An 18,719-nucleotide genomic window follows, 5' to 3' on the forward strand; every position below is an offset into this window, starting at 1 on the left:
TATGGATACCCTTGATCACCTGTTCTTGCCTAATTGTGATGGCTAAGACTTCCATTACAATGTTAAAAAACAGTGGAGAGGGAGCTGCCTGTGGCTCAAAGGAGTAGGGTGCTGGCCCCATATGCCAAAGTTAGTGGGTTCAAATCCAGCCTCAGCCAAAAACTGCACAAAACAAAACAAAACAAAACAGAGGAGACAATGGGCAACCTTGCCTGGTTCCTGATCTGAGTGGAAATTATTTCAATTTAACTCCATTCAATACAATATTGGCTGTGGTTTCCTGTAGATGGCCTCTATCAGTTTAAGAAATGTCACTTCTATACCAATTTTCTTAAGTGTTCTGATCATGAAAGGATACCGATATTATCAAAAGCTTTTTCTGCATCAATTGAGAGAATCATATGGTCTTTGTTTTTTATTTTGTGATAAATTATATTTATATGTTTATGTATATGGAACCAGCCTTGAGACCCTGGGATAAAACCCACTTGGTCATGGTGTATAATTTGTTTGATGCATTGTTGGATTCTGTTTGCTAGGATCTTGTTGAATATTTGCATCAATATCCATTAGTGATATTAGTCTATAATTTTCTTTTCTTGTTGGTTCTTTTCCTGGTTTGGGGATCAAGATGATGTTTGCTTTGTAGAATGTGTTGGATAGTATTCCTTCTTTTTCTATATTTTGGAAAAGGTTAAGTAATATAGGTACTAGTTCCTCTTTTAAGGTTTGGGAGAATTCTGATGTGTCTTTTAATTGCTATATTTGGAGCATTCACATTTCAAGTGATTATTTGTGTTGCACTTTTTTTTCTTCCTCTCTTTTTTCTGCCTTCTCTGGTTTCAATAGAGCATTTCATATGATTTCATTTTCTCTCCTTTTTAAACAAATTAATTTTACTTCCCATAACAAAGATTTAGTGGTTGTACTAGAGTTTGAAATATAATCTAAGTCTCACTTATGCTAGTCTACTTTCAAATAACACTATGCCATTTTCATGTATGGTGAATTTACTTTAGAGGATTACAAATTCCTTCCTCTCATCCCTTATAATATTACTGTCATTCATTTCACTTACTCATATGCTATAATTACACAAAAAGTTGTAACTAGTATCCTGTTGAACAAACTATCCTAGATCAATTAAGAATTAAAAAAAGCTTTTATTTTGCCTTCATTTATCTCTTTTGCAATGATATTCTTTTCTTTATGTGCATCCAAGTTTCTGGCCTATATCATTTTACTTTTCCTTGAAGAACATTTCTTTGCAGAACATATCTGCTAATGATGAATTTCCTCATTTCTTATTTGCCTGAGAAAGTTTTTATTTCTCCTGTATTTTTCAAGGATAATTTTATTTAATATGGAATATAAGCTCATATTTTTTTCTTTCACTACTTTACTCACTGTGCTCTCTTCTTGCTTGCACAATTTTTCATGAAAAATCCACTGTAATTATTTTAGATTTTTAGAGACAGGTTGTCTCATTAAATTACCTAGGCTGGAGCATAGTGGAGTGATCATGGCTTACTGTAACCTCAACTCCTGGACATAGATGATTCTCCTACCCTGGCCTCTCAAAGTGATGAGATTAAAGATGTGAGCCACCATACCTCGCTAGTCTACAGTAATTCTTATCCTTTGTTCCTCCATCGATATCCACACTACAGATCCCTGCATCCAACCTTCTTTTAAGATTTTCTCTTTGTCTGGTTTTCTGCATGTTGAATATGATAAAGTTGGGTGTAGATTTTTTTTTTTGGTATTTATCCTTCTTGTTATTTTCTGTGCTTTCTGGATCCATGGTTAAGTGTTTCCCTTTAATTTTGGAAATTTCTCAGGCATTATTATTTCAAATATTTCTTCTGTTCATTCTTTCTTTTCTTCTCCTTTTGGTATTCTAATTAAGCATATCTGACACCCTTTGATATTGTCTCACAGTTCTTGAGGAATGTTCTGTTTTCCTTTTTCTCTTTGAATTTCATTCTGGAAAGTTTCTATTGACATATTTTCAAGGTCACTTGTTCTTTCCATAGCCATGTCCATTCTACTGATGAGCCCTATAAAAGATGTTCTTAATTTCTGTTAGAGTTCTTTTGATTATTAGCAGTTCCTTTTGATTCTTAGAGTTTCCATTACTCTGCTTCCAAAAAAAAATTGTTTTTCGTGCTGTCTACTTTTTTAATTAGAGCCTTTTATATATTGATGATGATTATTTTAAATTTCCTGCCTATCAACTCCAAAATTATGTAACATCTGAATCTTGTTCTGATACTTGATCTTTATAAATAATTTGTGATAAATTAAATTACAAATTAAATTTGAACAAGAACAAAGTAAGTAATTTGCACAAGATCACATAGCTGGTAGCTAGCAGGTCCTTGTGACTCTAAAATTCATGTTTCTTTTTCACTATAACTCTGTAAGAATTGAGTAAGCACTCAACATCAGTTTTAGTATTGAAATGAATTAATGAATAAAAAATGTTTTTTCCTATCTTTGTTAGCACACCTTCTAATATTTTGTTAGAAGTTGGACATGATGTATCAGAAAGTAGCAACTTAGTTAAATGGGCTTTTTCTCTGATGTTTTATGTTTCTCTGGTTAGAAGTTGGGCTGTGTTTAATATTTGTTGTAGCAGTACATACCAGAGACCTCAAATTACTCTTGTGTCCTTGTTTTTGCCTCTCTCATTGCCTTTTGGTTCCTCTAAGACCTCTTCTTTTAATAGGCTCTGTATCTTGCTCTACTATTATACTGGAGCCTATTGGTATGGTGTATAGAGAAGGGGAAGTGTTCTATAGTCTTATGATTAATTTTCAATGTTTTAGTGGGTTTGTGGATCACTTTGTTGTGAACTTCACAAATGTTTTTTAGGTTCCTTTTGTCCCCTTGAGTGAAACAGGAGGACTTGAGAAGGCTGGGGTCGGGTAAATGCCCTTCCCTCTAGGCATAATAGGGCTCTGGTTGAGTTGTTCCCCTTGCAAATAGGTTTTTGTTATGGAAAATCCTCTGGGTGCATTGAAAAATGGTAATTATTTTTCTCCTCCTGCTAGAGCTAGAAAGGGATTTCTCCTGAATTTTCACTAGGATACTGATTGGATTACTGAAGATAAACTCCACAAAATTGTGCTTCCCCTCAAAATCAATCAATCAAACAAACAAAATACGATGGCTTCCAGTCTTAAACTTAATCCACATTCAGCCTCTCGAAATTTGTCAAAATTATAATTTAAGTGTTCATATCAGTTTATGGCTCCAGCAACTTCTGTTCTAGAACATGGATGTGATTCTCAGAATTTACCTATTTTTCCAGATTTTGGACTGTTGCTTTGCCCTGCAATGTCAATTTTCTGATAGATCTAATAAAAGTCATTGATATTCATGTTTTTCAGATTTTTTTCTTGTTGTTATGGTGGGATTTATATTGAATCTGAAACTGGAAACTGGGGAAAGCCATTTAAATATGCTTTTTTTGGTCCATAGAACAGACGTGGGAGATGGAGGTTAGCACCATGATACTTTTCCAGATGAACAAATTAAAGCTCTGAGATACTGAGAAATTTGCCCAATATCACACTATTCAGAATGTAGTGGGGCTTAAATTTGAATTCAGCTCTGACTCTGAAGAATAGGACATGGAAACACAGCACAATATTAGTCAGAAAGTGATGAGAATCATAAGGTGGCAGAAAAAGTGTTATGGCAGTATGGAGGAAGGTGATATCAGTTTAGGATGGGGGAAAGAAATTTTATTAGCCATGATAGAAAGAATTTAGGTAGGTCTTGAAGTATTTAAAGACAGGGAGATGAGGACAGAAGGTTGAAACCCTGGAGGTAAATGATATTCAGACATGAAGTTTTCCTTACATAAATTTACCATGATTCCTAAACCAGCTATTGCTTATCTTTCTCTACTTGGAATTCTTATGATGAGAGATGAGAAACTAGTAAGGTCATTCATTGTTTGACAAAGAGTAAAAGCTTATGAAACCAATGTAACAAGTCAGGTACCGTGGCTTTAGATCAGTTTTATTCTCCTCAGGAGTGCTTCCTGGGAAATTATTTGGGGACAGTGGCAGGCTCAGTGCTAAAAAAGCCCTGTCCTCTTAAGAGTGTCCAATGGCTTCTCTACCTGGTGATGGCAAGAAGGATAAATGCCCATCAGTGAATCGGGTCTTTTTAAAATTATTATTTGTATAAATTTATGGAGTATAAATGTATTTGTTTTACATAAATATATTACGTGGTAGTAAAGTAAGGAAATTTAGCACATCCATCACCTGAACAACATACATTGTACCCAATAAGTAATTTCTCAGCATTTACCCTCTTTATACCCTTTACCCTTCTGAGTCTGCATTGTCTATCATTGCACACTCTTTGTACATGTATGCATATTATTTATCTCTCACTTATAAGTGAGAATATGAAGTGTTTGACTTGGTTTCATTCTTTCTCTCTCTCTCTCTCTCTCTCTCTCTCTCTCTCTCTTTGTCTGAACAGTATTTTATTGCAAATATACCACTTTTTGTTTATCCAGTCATCCACTGATGGAGATTCAAGTTGAATCCATCTTAGCTTTTGTGAACAGTGCTATGGGATAAATGAACAAGAACAGATATCCTTTTGGCATAATGATTTCTTTCACTTAGATCTTTGAGAAAACTCCATACCACTTTCCATAGATGTTGCACTACTTTATATTCCCACCACAGCAGTGTACAAGTGTTCCCTTTTATCCACATCCTAGCCAACTGTTTTTTTTTTCTTTTTGATAATAGCCATTCAGTTTGTAAAAATGCATAAGATTATATTTCATTGTGACTTTAATTTGTATTTCTCTGAGGATTAGTGGTATTGAATATTTTTTCTTATGCTTATTGACCATTTGTATGTCTTCTTTTGAAAAAATATCTATTCACTTCCTTTTCCCCCTTTTAAAAATGTATTTTCTTATTTTCTTTATTTTCACATGAAAATTAGCACATACACCAATCTGACCTTGTTTTTCAGTTTATGCACTCTAATAATTGTTTTATGTCTGTAGATAGGTAATATTCTTAATCTATTTTTCATGACTATGTACTATTCCATTGTGTGAGTAATTGTTTTTTTATTTTCATGTATACATTAATGCTTTTATGGGGTACAATGTTCTGATTTCAAATAGAATTAGGAATGCTTACATCACACTACTTAATATATACCTCATCTCATTTACTTAATTATTATGTTAAGACATTTATATTCTATACTTAATAGATCCGACATGTACCCTTGCAATATGCACCATAGATGTGACCCCACCATTCACCCTCCCTCAATCTGACTCCTCCCTCCCTTCCCTTAACCCCCGCCTCTCTCCTTCATCCTGAGCCATAGGTATGATCTATTCTTCATATGAAAGTATGAGTGATTGTAAATTGGTTTCATAATAGTACTGAGTACATTGGATAGTTTCTGTTCTATTATTGAGATACTTTACTAAGTAGGATATGTTCCAGCTCCTTCCATGTAAATGTAAAAGAAGTAAATTCTCCATCTTTTTTTTAAGGCTCCATAATATTCCAATTTATTAATCCATTCATGGGTCAATGGGCATTTGGGCTTCTTCCATGACTTCAGTATTATGAATTGAGCTGTGAGGAACAATCTGGTGCAAATATCTTTCTTATAAAGTGATTTTTGGTCTTTTGGATATACACCTAGTAGAGGAATTGCAGAATCAAATGGCAGGTCTACTTTTAGGTCCCTGAGTCATCTCCATATTTCTTTCCAAAAGGGAAGTATTAGCTTGCACTCCCACCAGCAGTGCAGAAGTGTTTTCTTTTCTCCACACCCATGCCAACATCTGTAGTTTTGAGATTTTGTTATGTGAGCCAATCTTACAGGAGTAAGATGATATCTGTAAGTGGTTTTGATTTGCATTTCTCTGATGATTAAAGATGATGAGCATTTTTTTCATGTGTCTGTAGGCCATGCACCAATCTTCTTCAGAGAAGCTTCTGTTTAAGTCCCTTGCCCACAATGAAATGGGATTACTTGTTCTTTTCTTATTAATAAGTTTGAGTTCTTTGTGGATTCTGGTTATCAAACCTTTGTCAGAAGAATAACCAACAAATATCCTTTCTCATTCTGAGAGCTGTCTGCTTGCTTTACTTACTGTGTTCTTAGCTGTGCAGAAGTTTTTTAGTTTGATCAGATCGAAGTAATGTATATTTGGTGTTGCTTCAATTGCCCGGGAGTTCCTCTTCATAAAGTATTCTCCCAGGCCAATTTCTTCAAGTGTTTCCCCCACACTCTCACCAAGAATCCTTATATTCCATGTCTTAAGTTTAAATCTTTTATCCAGTGAGAGTCAATTTTTGTTAATGGTGAAAGGTGTGGGTCCAGTTTCAGTCTTCTAAAAGTCACCAGCCAGTTCTCCCAGCACCATTTGTTAAATAGGGAATCTTTTCCCCAATTTATATTTTTGATGGGATTATCAAAGATCAAATGATGATAAGTGTCTGGATTCATGTCTTGGTTCTCAATTCTGTTTCATACATCTACCTCTCCAATTTTGTGCCAGTACCAGGATATTTTTATCACTATAGATTAATAGTATAGTTTGAAGTCTGGTAGTGTGATTCCTCCTGATTCTTAGTGGATTTTTTTTTTTAGAGTTGCTGAGTTCCTTGGAAATTCTGGGTATCATTTCCCTGTTGGTTATATAGTTTACAAATATTTTCTCCCATTCTGCAAGTTGTCTGTTAAATCTTGATTATTTCTTTTGGGGGACAGAAATTTTAACTTTTAATTAAGTGCCATTTGTCTATTTTTATTATAAAATCATATAATATAAAGCCTATGGTTTTAAATCCTGAATTCTTTGCTTAGTCCAATATCCAAAAGAGTTTTCTGTAGGTTTTCTACTAGTCTTTTTTGTAGTTTCAGGTCTTACATTACTTACATTTGGTCCATCTTGAGTTGATTTTTGTGTATGCTAACAGGCAGGGGTCCACTTTCATTCTTCTATATATGGCAATCCAATTTTCCCAGCATCGTTTCTTGAAAAAGATGTACTTTACCCAGTTTATATTCTTGTTGACTTTTTAAAAAGTCAATTGGCTGTAAATACATGGCTTTATTTCTGGGTGCTCTATTCTGTTCTACTGATCTATATGTGTGTTTTTATACAAGTACTATGCTGTTTTGATTATTATAGTCTTACATTAAATTTTAAGACAGGTAATGCCTATGGGGGATTGCTTTGGCCATTTAGGCTCATTTTTAGTTCCATATGAATTTTAGTGATGTATTTTCTAATTGTATGAAAAGTTAAATTGATATTTTGATATGGATTGCACTGAATCTATAGATTATTTTGGTCACCCAGGTCATTTTAATAATATTAATTATTCTGATTCAGGAGTATGGAATGTTTTTCCACTTGTTTGTGTCATATGCTATTAATTTCATCGGCATTCTGTAGTTTTCCTTATAGATATCTTTCACTTCCTTGGTTACCTATATTTCTAGGTATTTTTTGTAGCCATTATAAAGGAGATTGCTGTCTTGATTTGATTTTGTTTGATCATTACTGATGTATAGAAATGCTACTGATTTTTGTACAGTGATTTTGTATCCTTAAACTTTACTGAATTCATTTGTCTAAAAGCTTTTTGGCAGCATCATTAGAGCTTTCTAGTTATGAGATCATATTGTCAGAAAACAGAGATAATTTGACTTTGCTTTTCTAATTTGAATGCATTTTATTTATTTCTCTCACCTGATTGCTCTGACTAGGACTTACATTATGTATTGACTAGGAGCAATGAAAATGAGCATCTTTGACTCATTCTACTTTTAGTGGGAAGCTTTTGACTTTTCTTCATTCCATAGGATGTTGGCTGTGCATTTGTCCTATATAGGGGACTTTATTATTTTGAGGTATGTTCTTTCTATACTCAGTTTGTTGAGAGTTTTTATTTATTATATCAATCTTTATTTTTACATAGATTGTACATGATTATAATAGAAAATATTTTATAAAAATTTTCAATGCAAGAATGTTGAAATCCTAATACCACTCCTAATACTACTTGAGAAAACATTTTCTTTTTCATTGTTGGGGATTCATTGAGGGTACAAAGAACCAGGTTACATTTGTTCAAACTATACTATACAATACAAATAGTATAGTTTGAAGGTAAAGACCCTCTTGTAATTGTGTCCTGTCCCCAAGAGGTGTGTCACACCCTATGACCACTCACCCTCTCCCTTATTCCCTCTCCCTGCATTCTTCTTCCCCCAGCCCCCACCATGTACTAGGTCGTCAATTGTCTTCATATCAGAATTGAGTACATAGGATTTTTGCTTCTCCATTCTTGTGATGCTTTACTAAGAATAATGTGCTCCACTTCCATCCAGGTTAATACAAAAGATGGAAAGTCTCCATCTTTTTAATGGCTGAATATTATTCCATGGTATACATATACCACAGCTTGTTAATCCATTCCTGGGTTGGTGGGCATTTAGACCATTTCTACATTTTGGGGATTATAAGTCGAGCTGCGATAAACAGTCTAATGCAAGTGTCATTATGACAAAATGATTTTTTTTTTCTTTTGGGTAGATGCCCAGTAATGAGATTGAAGGATCAAATGCAATGTCTAGTTTGAGTTCTTTGAAGGTTCTCCAGACTTCCTTCCAAAAGGTTGTGTTAGGTTGCAGTTTCACCAGCAATGTAGAAGTGTTCCCTTCTATCCACATCCATGACAGCATCTGCAGGTTTGAGGTTTTGTGATGTGGAATATTCTCAATGAGGTTAGGTAATATCTCAGGGTGGTTTTGATTTGCTTTTCTCTGATAATTATAGATGATGAGTGTTTTTTTATTAATGCATATATACACAGATCATGAATACATTTATGCCTTTGTGGGATTCATTGTGTTAATTATTTGTACAAATTGGAGTGCTTACATCCTACATAGCTTTCACTTCATTTACTTAATCACAGTGTTAAGACCTTTGTGTTCTATACATGATAGATCTGACTTGTACCCTTACAATATGCTCCATAGGTGTGGTCCCACCATTAACCCTTCCTCTATACAACCACCCCCTCCCTTCACAGCCCTGTCCCCTTCCCTCTTTCATCCAGGGCTATAGTTGTGATTCTTGGAGACAGTGCAGGGGAAACACTTGAAAAAATAGGCCTGGGAGAATACTTTATGAGGAGGACCCCCCCCCAGGCAGTTGAAGCAACATCAAAAATACATTACTGGGATCTGATCAAACTAAAAAGCTTCTGCACTGCTAATAACACAGTAAGTAAAGCAAGTAGACAGCCCTCAGAATGGGAGAGGATTTTTTTCAGGTTATATTTCTGAAAAAGGTCTAATAACCAGAATCCACAGAGAACTCAAGCTTGTTAATAAGAAAAGAACAAATTTTCCCATTTCATTGTGGGCAAGAGACATAAACAGAGGAGCATCTTTTTCCCATTGTTTTTGCTATGTTGGAAAGAAAGAAAGGAGGTAAAGAAAGTTAATTTTTGCTTTAAAGAGATTTAAAAAAAATTTTCCGTACTATGTGTACGGAAAATTTCCGTACACATAGTTACAGACAGATGTTGGTCTTTTGGTTTTCGTGACAATTGAATTCAAGGTAATACGTGTCATATACATGTATGTTTTTCTGAAATCCAGTATATTCATTTGTGCTTTTGTTCATATATGGGAAGAACTGGCACTTTGGCTTTAAGAAAAAAATTTAAAATCACAAATTCAACTTATCTTTGATTTGGTTCTTGGCTAATCATTAATGAACCATTCCAGAATAATGGAGTCAAGCCTTTCATCATCGTGTGAAACTACAATTAATTAAGAGTCCACTGATTCTAAGAACTATGCCACCAGTAATAGAAGGAGAGAATTCTAAGTCAGCATGCCAAGTTTGAAGCAAAATATTTGTAATCTTCTTCTCACTTTTGTATTATTTATAAATATGGAAGAAGATATAAGAATTTTATGAATAATGTTAATTAAAAATGCATACAGATTTGGGAAATGTTTTTCATCAAATTTACCACTTTTTCTAGTTCAATAAAATGCTTGCAAATAAAATAATCACTTAAGGTGGAAGACTAGTTACATTGCTGCTGCTCAGAACTTCTTGAAAGCAAAAGAATGAATACCAATCATTCTGGTTTAAACTTAATTTTTTGTCTAAAAAATGTATTATTTTGTAAGTTGAACATCTATGTTATGCCTTGCAAATTCAAAACAGAAAAGTAAATTCATGTAGAAAGCCAGAAACTTAATCAATAAGTCTAGATAGATGTTTGTTTGTAGTTTTTAGTATCTAAAACGTTTTTTCCACACATCAAGCAGATACCCATTTTGTAGGCACAGCCCTGGAAATAATAAGACCCTGGTTGGTGTACAGAACTTTTACAAATTCTGCAAGTGGGGAACTTATTTTTCTATATAGAACAAATCTTGCTTTTTTTGAAGTCAAAGCTTTATTTTCACTCAGCTTTCTTCCATCACTTTCTGTGGCATTCCTAGCTCCATATTTCCATGTATCTGGAGTGATAACAGTAACAAGTTTCTTTCCACATTTTCACACACCATTTTCTTGTTATCTCTCCCCTAGCTGAAGAAGCAACAAATGCTTGAAAACATCAACACGCTCATTCCGCCTCATGATTATTTTTCACTGTTGGCTAGATGGGCAGGTAAGGTGAAACTGGATTGAGCATTCCTGGGATTGTGGTTAACTAGCCCTTTGTCAAGGATATAGGACTGATGGCTACAGCTTTTGGCCTATAGCTTTGCAAAGGCCCCGTACAGTATTACAGTGTGAGGCTGCAGAAACCTGCTTGGTTTGGTGGGGTTAGGTGGCTCTGTCTTGTATTCAGCTGGTTCTTGTCAGATCCTAGTGGATCAATGACTCTGGTAAAGTCTTAGCTGAAGTTTGCTTTCTTGGAGTTCCAGCTTGCCTCAGCAAAGGTGACCTGCAGATATTACTCTTCTCTTTCAGCTCCCAGTCTTCAGCTTAATTGAGTACTTTCTGGACATTATCCTTCCCTCTGGATGGGAGCTTCTGTAGGAGGCTGGCTCTAGTTGGCCATCTTACCCCCTGAATCTCTCTATCCCAATTTTTACCTCTTTTATGTTTACATGGATGGAGCTGGAAAATATTCTTCTTAGTAAAGTATCTCAGAAATGGAAAAAAAAATCCAACGTACTCAGTACTACTGTGAAACCAATTACAATCACTCACACAAGCATATGATAAATGAAAAACAACTATAACCCAGGACAAAGGAGGGAAGGGGAGGGAGAGTGGAGGAGAGGGGGGGTAGGTCAATAGAGGGAGGGTTGGTAGGGGGACCACACCTATGGAGCATATTTCAAGTACAAGTTGGATCTATCAGGTGTAGAACACAAAGGTCTTAATCCTGTAATTGAGTAAAAGAGGTGAAGGCTATGTTGTTTAGTAGGATGTAAGCACTCCAATTTGTACAAATAATCAACACATTGAATCTCATAATGGCATGAATGTATTTATGATCTACGTACAAATGACTTAATAAAAAATAAATTAGGATAAAAAAAGAAAACATCAACACAACACGATGATCATTTTTTCATATGCTTATTAGCCATTCATCTACTTTCTTTAGAGAAGGTTCTATTCATTTCTCTTGGCCACTGATATAGGGGATTGTTGGCTCTTTTTATGTTTATTAATTCGAGTTCTATGTAGATCCTAGTTATCAAGCTTTTGTCTGATTTGTAATATGCAAATATCATTTCCCATGTGTAGATTGTCTATTTGCTTTGGTTGTTGTCTCCTTATCTGTACAGAAGCTATTCAGTTTAATTAAGTTCCATTTGTTTATTTTTGTTGTTGCAATTGCCACAGAAGTCTTTTTCATAAAGTCTTTCCTCAGGACAAATGGAAGAACATACCATGCTCATGGCTGGGAAGACACAACATTGTTAAAATGTCTATACTTCCCATTAAAATACCAAATCATACTTCCAAGACTTGGAAAAAATAATTCTTCATTTTGTATGGAATCATCAAAAAAACCTGTATAGCTAAGGCAATTCTTAGCAATAAAAACAAAGCTGGGAGCATCAGCCTACCAAACTTTAAACTGTACTACAAGTCCATAGTGATCAAAACAGCATGATACTGTCACAAAAATAGAGACATAGACATCTGGAACCGAATAGAAAACCATGAGATGAAACAAACATCTTAGAGCCACTTAATCCTTGGTAAACCAAACAAGAACATACACTGGGGTAAAGAATCCCTATTCAATAAATGGTGCTGGAAGAAATGGCTATCCACATGTAAAAGACTGAAACTGGACCTGCACCTTTCTCCACTTACAAAATTGATTTAAGATGGATAAATGATCTAAATTTAAGGTATGAAACAATAAAAATCCTCAAAGAAAGTGTGGGGAAGGCACTTGAAGATATTGTTGAGAGTTTTTATCATGAAGTTATGCTTTTCACTTTTCTGTATCTATTGAGATGATCATACTGTTTTTATCCTTAATTCTATTTATGTGCTATATCACATTTATTGATTTGCATAAGTTGAACCATCATTGCATCCCTGGTATTAAAAACAACTTAATCGTAGTATATTATGTTTTTGATGTGCTGTTGGATTTTGTTTACTAGTAATTTTGAGGATTTTTTCATCTGTGTTCATAAGGAACATTTGTTCTTTAATTTTTGTTTTGTGTCCTTTCTTGGGTTTAGTATCAAAGTGATACTGGCCTTGTAGAATGAGTTTGAGGGGGATTCTCTCCTTCTTGATTTATTGGAACAGTTTCAGGAGGATGGGTATTAATTCTTCTTTTTATGTTTGGTAAAATTTGGCTGTGACTCCATCTGGTTCTGGGATTTTATTTGTTCAGATTTTTTTTTTTTATTACTGATTCAATTTTGCTACTAATTTCTGGTCTACTAAGAATTTATCTTCTTTCTTGGTTCTATCTTGGGATGTTCTATGTTTCCAGGAATTTATCCACATCCTCTAGATTTTCTAGTTTGTGTGCACAGAGGGATTCATAATAGTCTTGGGTGATCTTTTGTATTTCTTTGGTATCTATTGTAATGTCTCCTTTCTCATTTATGATTTTGTTTCCTTATATCTTCTCTCTTCATGGTTAGTGTAGATTTTTGAGGAACAATCTTATAAAAATTTTTCCTTTGTATTTCCTTGTGGGGTCTCTATTTCATTTAGTTCTGATTTGTTATTTCTTTCCTTTTGCTGACATTTGGTTAACTTGTTCTTGTTTTTCTAGTTCCTTAAGGTGTAATGTTAGTTTAATTTGTGATCTTTCTAATTATTTGATGTAGGCATTTAATGCTGAAAACATCCCTCTTATTAGTGCTTTATTTGTATTCCATAGAAAGGTTTTGATAAGTTGTGTTTCCATTTTCATTTGTTTCCCCCAATTTTTAAGTTTCTGTCATAATTTCTTTTTTGACCCAATAATCATTCAGGAATATGTTGTTGAATTTCCATGTATTTGTATAGCTTCTGAATTTTCTCTTGGTATTTATTTCTAGTTTTATTCTAGTATGTTCTGATTAGATACTTGATAAGATTTCAAATTTTTAAATTTACTGAGACTTGTTTTGTGGCTTAACATATGGTGTATATTGCAGTATGTTCCATATACTTATGAGAAGAATGTATATTTTGCAGTATAAATATTCCTACTCTCTTTGGTTTTCATTTGTGTATAATATCTTTTTCTGATCCTTTGTTTTCAGTCTATATGTGCCTTTAAGATAAGGTGAGTTTCTTGTAAACAGCATATATGAGAGATGCATCATGTTTTTAAATCCATTCTATCAATCTATATCTTTTAAGTGGAGCATTTAGTCCATTTACATTCAAGATTAATATTAATATATAAGGTTTTGTTTCTGTTATATTGTTAATTTTATTATAGTTGTTTATAATTTTTTTTTTATTTCTTTGTTTCTTTTTCCCTTACTGTTTGTCATTGTGGTTTGGTGAAATTATGTCATGTGGCCATTTGATTCTGCCATTTCCATCTTTGTGTGATTGTTTATATGGACTGTGAGTTTTATATTTCTTTATGTTTTTATGATGGCAAATATCAACATTTTGTTGCCATGTTTAGGATTCTTTTAGTGTTTCTTATGGGGCCGTTTATAATGACAAACTCCTTTAGTATTTTCTTGTCTGGGAAACACTTTATTTCTCCTTCATTTATGAAACTTAATCTAGATGGCTATGAAATTCCTAGAAGGGAGGTTTTTTTTTTTCTTTTAGCGCTTTAAAAATCCCATCACTTTCATTTTTGCTTATAACGTTTCTCCTGAGAAGTCCACTGTAGTCTCATGAAGTTTCCTTTTTAGGTAATCAGATATTTTTCTATTGTTGATTTTAAAATTCTTTCCTTCACATTTAGAGATGATTACAGTATGCTATGATACATTTTGTAATGTATTTCTCTGGCAATCATTGGCCCTGTGGTATGTATATGTCTACATGTTTTTCTAGGCCTGGAATGTTTTCACAAATTATTTCCATAAATAGGTTTTATAAAATTTTCATTTGTTTTTTCTTCTCAGGAATACTAATAATTTTTAATTTTAGCCACTTAATGTAGTCCCATACATCTTGAAGTCCTTACTCATTCTTTTTTATTCTTTTTCTTTACTCTCCTGAATGGAATAATTCAAAAGACCTGTCTTCAAATTCTGAAATTCTTTCTTCTGATTTGGCACATTTATTTTTGAAGGTTTATTGTGTAATTTGTAATTTCCTCAGTGAATTTTTATTTCCAGAATTTCTTGGTTTTTTAAAAGATATCTATAGGTTTTGTAAATTTCCCATTCATTTCCTAAACTATTTTTCTGATATCTTTGTATTGGTTTTCAGATTTATATTGCATTTCCTTAAACTTCTTTAAAATTAATATTTTGAATTGGTTATCTGGCATTTTGAGGATTTCTTTTTGGTTAGGAATCATTGCTAGATAATTATTGTATTCCTTTGAATACATACCTTTTTTTTTTTTTTTTGCTTTTTATGTTCCCTGATTAACATAGGTCAGGCATAAAACCTACTACTATCACTGTTTGTCGTAGCATATATTTTTGAATCACTGTATCTTTTTGCTGATTTCTGCATATCTGGAAGAACAATTGTTTTTTATTTTTTAATTTATTTTTTGGAGAGGAAGAGTTTTTTTTCCTTGATGATATGTGTTGGATAGGATCAATTGGCTTTGCTTCTGAGTACATTCAGTGGTAAGGACTCTGCATGATTTCCTTGATTATAAATAATCCTAGTATGGTGGCTTTTCAATGCTGATTATAGTAGTAGTATACTGAATAGGTGACTCTGTTCATGAATTTTTGAGCAAGCAGGGTGATATGGGTAATGGTGGTAGCAGAGGTAGCAAGAAGCTTTTCTCATTCTCGAGCACTGTGAACTTGTGTGAGCTATGTGGGCTGACCTGTAAGTGACACTTGCAGATAAGAGCCAGCTTCAGTGGGTAGTAGTAGGTTTTATTTCTAAATTCTGTTATTCAGGAGCGGTGCTTGGGCGACCCAAACAATGATTTGGGCCATGTAAAGTTTAGGGGTCTGGATCCCACACTGTGTCTCAGAGAGTGATGAACCTGGGCAAAGCCTGAGTGGGCAAAGCTGCACTCAGGGTTCATAGTGGCAAGGGAAATATTTGGCTTTGATGTGGTTGGTGGGAAAGTCCTCAGGACCCTGGTACAGAGCAACTGCTGCTGTGCTGAAATCTCAGTATAAGGATGGGTGGGATGTCCTGGGACCATAACCTAGTAAGCAGGATAGAGACCTGTTTTCCTTTCACACCACAGACCAAGCAGAGTTCATTCCTCCAATCTCAACTGTGAAAGATGGTTGGGATATTTAGTCAGTCACTGCAATGCAATTTACTACTAAATTGCAATACTTTGAGGGTGCAGCAATATGGTGGACAACAAATAGCTTCTATGCAAACAGACTTGGTGAGATTAGGGAGACAAGACTCTGGGCACATCAAGATTGTGGGCTTTGTGCAGAAACATCCCTTTGGGGATGCAGAGAGGTAGTGGGAGACTTCTGGACCTGAAGAGGAGGATGAAAGCAGTGGAGAGGTGGCAAGTGTTTGCATTCTGTCTGAGGCCATAGTGGCTGCATCAGCTGTGGTGGCTACAGCTACAGCAGCAGTGAGAGTTTGCAGACAGGGAAGACCTTTCCTGAAAATTGTTTTGTTCTTTTGGAAATGGGCGTTTGGTTGAGTTACCTTGGGATACCTTGGGCAAGTGAGCAAGTAACTTTGAGAAGTGCCTACAGGCCAGAGCTAAGCTGCAGAGATGGAACAGAGTTTTCATTGTTTGACTGTGGGCTGCATGCAGCCATTGTGAGACAGCTGCCCTGCAGGCTTGGTCCCCAGGCTCCCAGAGCAAGGCCCATGCTGGGAGGCCTTGGGAAAACGACAAAGTGACTTTGAACAGTGCCCAGAGGCCAGGACTGAGATGCTGGAGAAGAGTGGAGCATTCATTATTCTGCAGTGGGCTAGCTGCCTTGCAGCCTCAGCCCACAGGGGCATAGAGTGAGGCTAATTCTGGTGCACCTGATAAGTGGGCAGCCACTTTAGAAGAGATCCCAGTGACACGTACTTTCCTGGGAAAGTCTTTGCTTAGCCAAGGGTCATAGTTTGGAAAAGTATCTATTAAGCGGTCTGAGAAGAAATTTAGGCTCTTAACCCTGTGAGGTTTGAGGGCAAAGAAGTCAGCAGAAGCTTCCAGTCTCCATCTTATATAGCTGTATCAGCATTGTGATTAACATGTTATACACCAGGAGATCACCTGTTGCCTGGGCAATATTCAGCAAGATATATATGTGTATATATATATATGTATATACACACACATATATATATACACATATATATATTTGAATTTTTTCTCTCTAGAGTTTTCTTTTTCTTTTTTCTACATTTTCTTTGTGTAAATATAATTTTTCATGATTGTCTTCTTCAATAATAAGAACTTCAATTTTGCTATTTTCTCTGCAACTGTTATTTGTTTTTTACTCCAATTTTATCCTGTAAGGATTTTTGTTTGTTTGATTTGGTTTGATTTATGGAATTTTTGTTTTATAGAGGTAGGATATAGTGTCTTCTCAGGCTGGCAAAGAGCTGTAAACCTCAAGGGAACCACCAAACACAGCACCCCCAGAGGTTGGGGGGTTTTAGGTGTGGGTCAAAGTACTCTACTGTACACCTCTATTACTCTGGTATCTGTACTTCTGTGACCCTCTTCTTTTTGTCAGTCTTCCCTTTTACTCATCTCCATTCTGTTCTTCTTTTTTCTTTTTTTCTTCTTTTATCTTTTCTTGCTCTTCAATCTTCTCATACTTCTAGTCCTGTACAAAAAGGATACATCAACAACTTAGGTCAGCAGCACAGTAACTTAAAGAGCAAGAGGAAGTGAAAGGAAAAAGTAGACAAAGGAAACACACAAAAAGAAAACACTCATAAAGAAGAAACAGTAGAAAAATCCCAACAGCATGAAAAGCCAGATCAGAGCACCCACTCCCCATGGGTCATGAGGTAGCTACTGCAAAAGATTCTACATACCAAAAAATGTTAGTAATGACAGAAGGGGGACTTAAAATATGGATGATAAAAACAATGAAGGAAATTACTGAAAAAGTTGAAAATAACCAAAAGGAAATCCAAAAATAGAATCAAATCAGAGATGAACGATGCGAAGTATATAGAAAGATATAACAGAACATAAGGAATTGAAGCAGTTAATTAGGCTACTTAAAGATGCAGTAGAAAGTATCAATAACAGACTAGACCATGCAAAATAAATAATCTTAGAGGTAGAGGATAAAGTTCTTGAGCTAACCAGACAGTTAAGGAGTCAGAAAAAAAGAGAAAGAAAGCAGACCATCCACTAACAGAATCATATTACTTCATGAAGCATTCAAACATATGAGTTATAGGTATCCCAGAAGGGAAGAAGAATACCACCAATAAATTGAAGCAGCCATATTAGAGGATATTATAATTGAATATTTCCCAAATATCACCAAAGATTCTGACACACTCCTTTCAGAGGGATATCAGACCCCAGGTGGTCTCCACTCAAATAGAGATTCTCCAAGATACATTGTGATAAACCTGTCCAAAGTCAAAGCAAAAGAAAAGATTCTGCAAGCCACAAGTTTAAGTGACAATTGATCTACTTGGGCAATACATCAAGATGACCACAGACTTCTCCAATGAAACTTTTCTAGCCAGAAAACAATGGTCATCTACCTTTAATGTATTTAACAAAATAATTTCCTGCCCAGAATTCTATGTCCTATTAAGCTAAGCTTTAAAACTGACAGAGAAATCAAATATTTTACTGATAGGCAAACATTGAGGAAGTTTGCTGCAACAAGACCAGCTTTATAGGAAATATTTCTATCTGTTCTACACATTGACCATCACAATGGACCACCAGCAAATCAAGCACCCAGGACAAAACCTAACTTACACAATGATGCAAAAGATAAAACTAAGCAATTGACGTTCACAAAATAAGATGACTAGAACACCACTTCACTTATCAGCTATCTCAATAAATGTTAGTGGCAGGAATTCCCCACTGAAGAAGCATAGACTGGCTGATTGGTTA

At 34.9% G+C, this 18,719-nt stretch overlaps 1 pseudogene; it reads right to left on the reverse strand.

Moving 5' to 3' along the window:
- Positions 1 to 10,319: 10,319 nt before the first annotated feature.
- LOC100961700 lies at positions 10,320 to 10,609 on the reverse strand (annotated as a pseudogene).
- Between the last annotated feature and the right edge of the window lie 8,110 nt (positions 10,610 to 18,719).

The sequence above is a fragment of the Otolemur garnettii genome, unplaced genomic scaffold (genome assembly GCF_000181295.1).
Source record: "Otolemur garnettii isolate 467f Iridium unplaced genomic scaffold, OtoGar3 scaffold00206, whole genome shotgun sequence".
Classification (NCBI taxonomy): domain Eukaryota; kingdom Metazoa; phylum Chordata; class Mammalia; order Primates; family Galagidae; genus Otolemur; species Otolemur garnettii.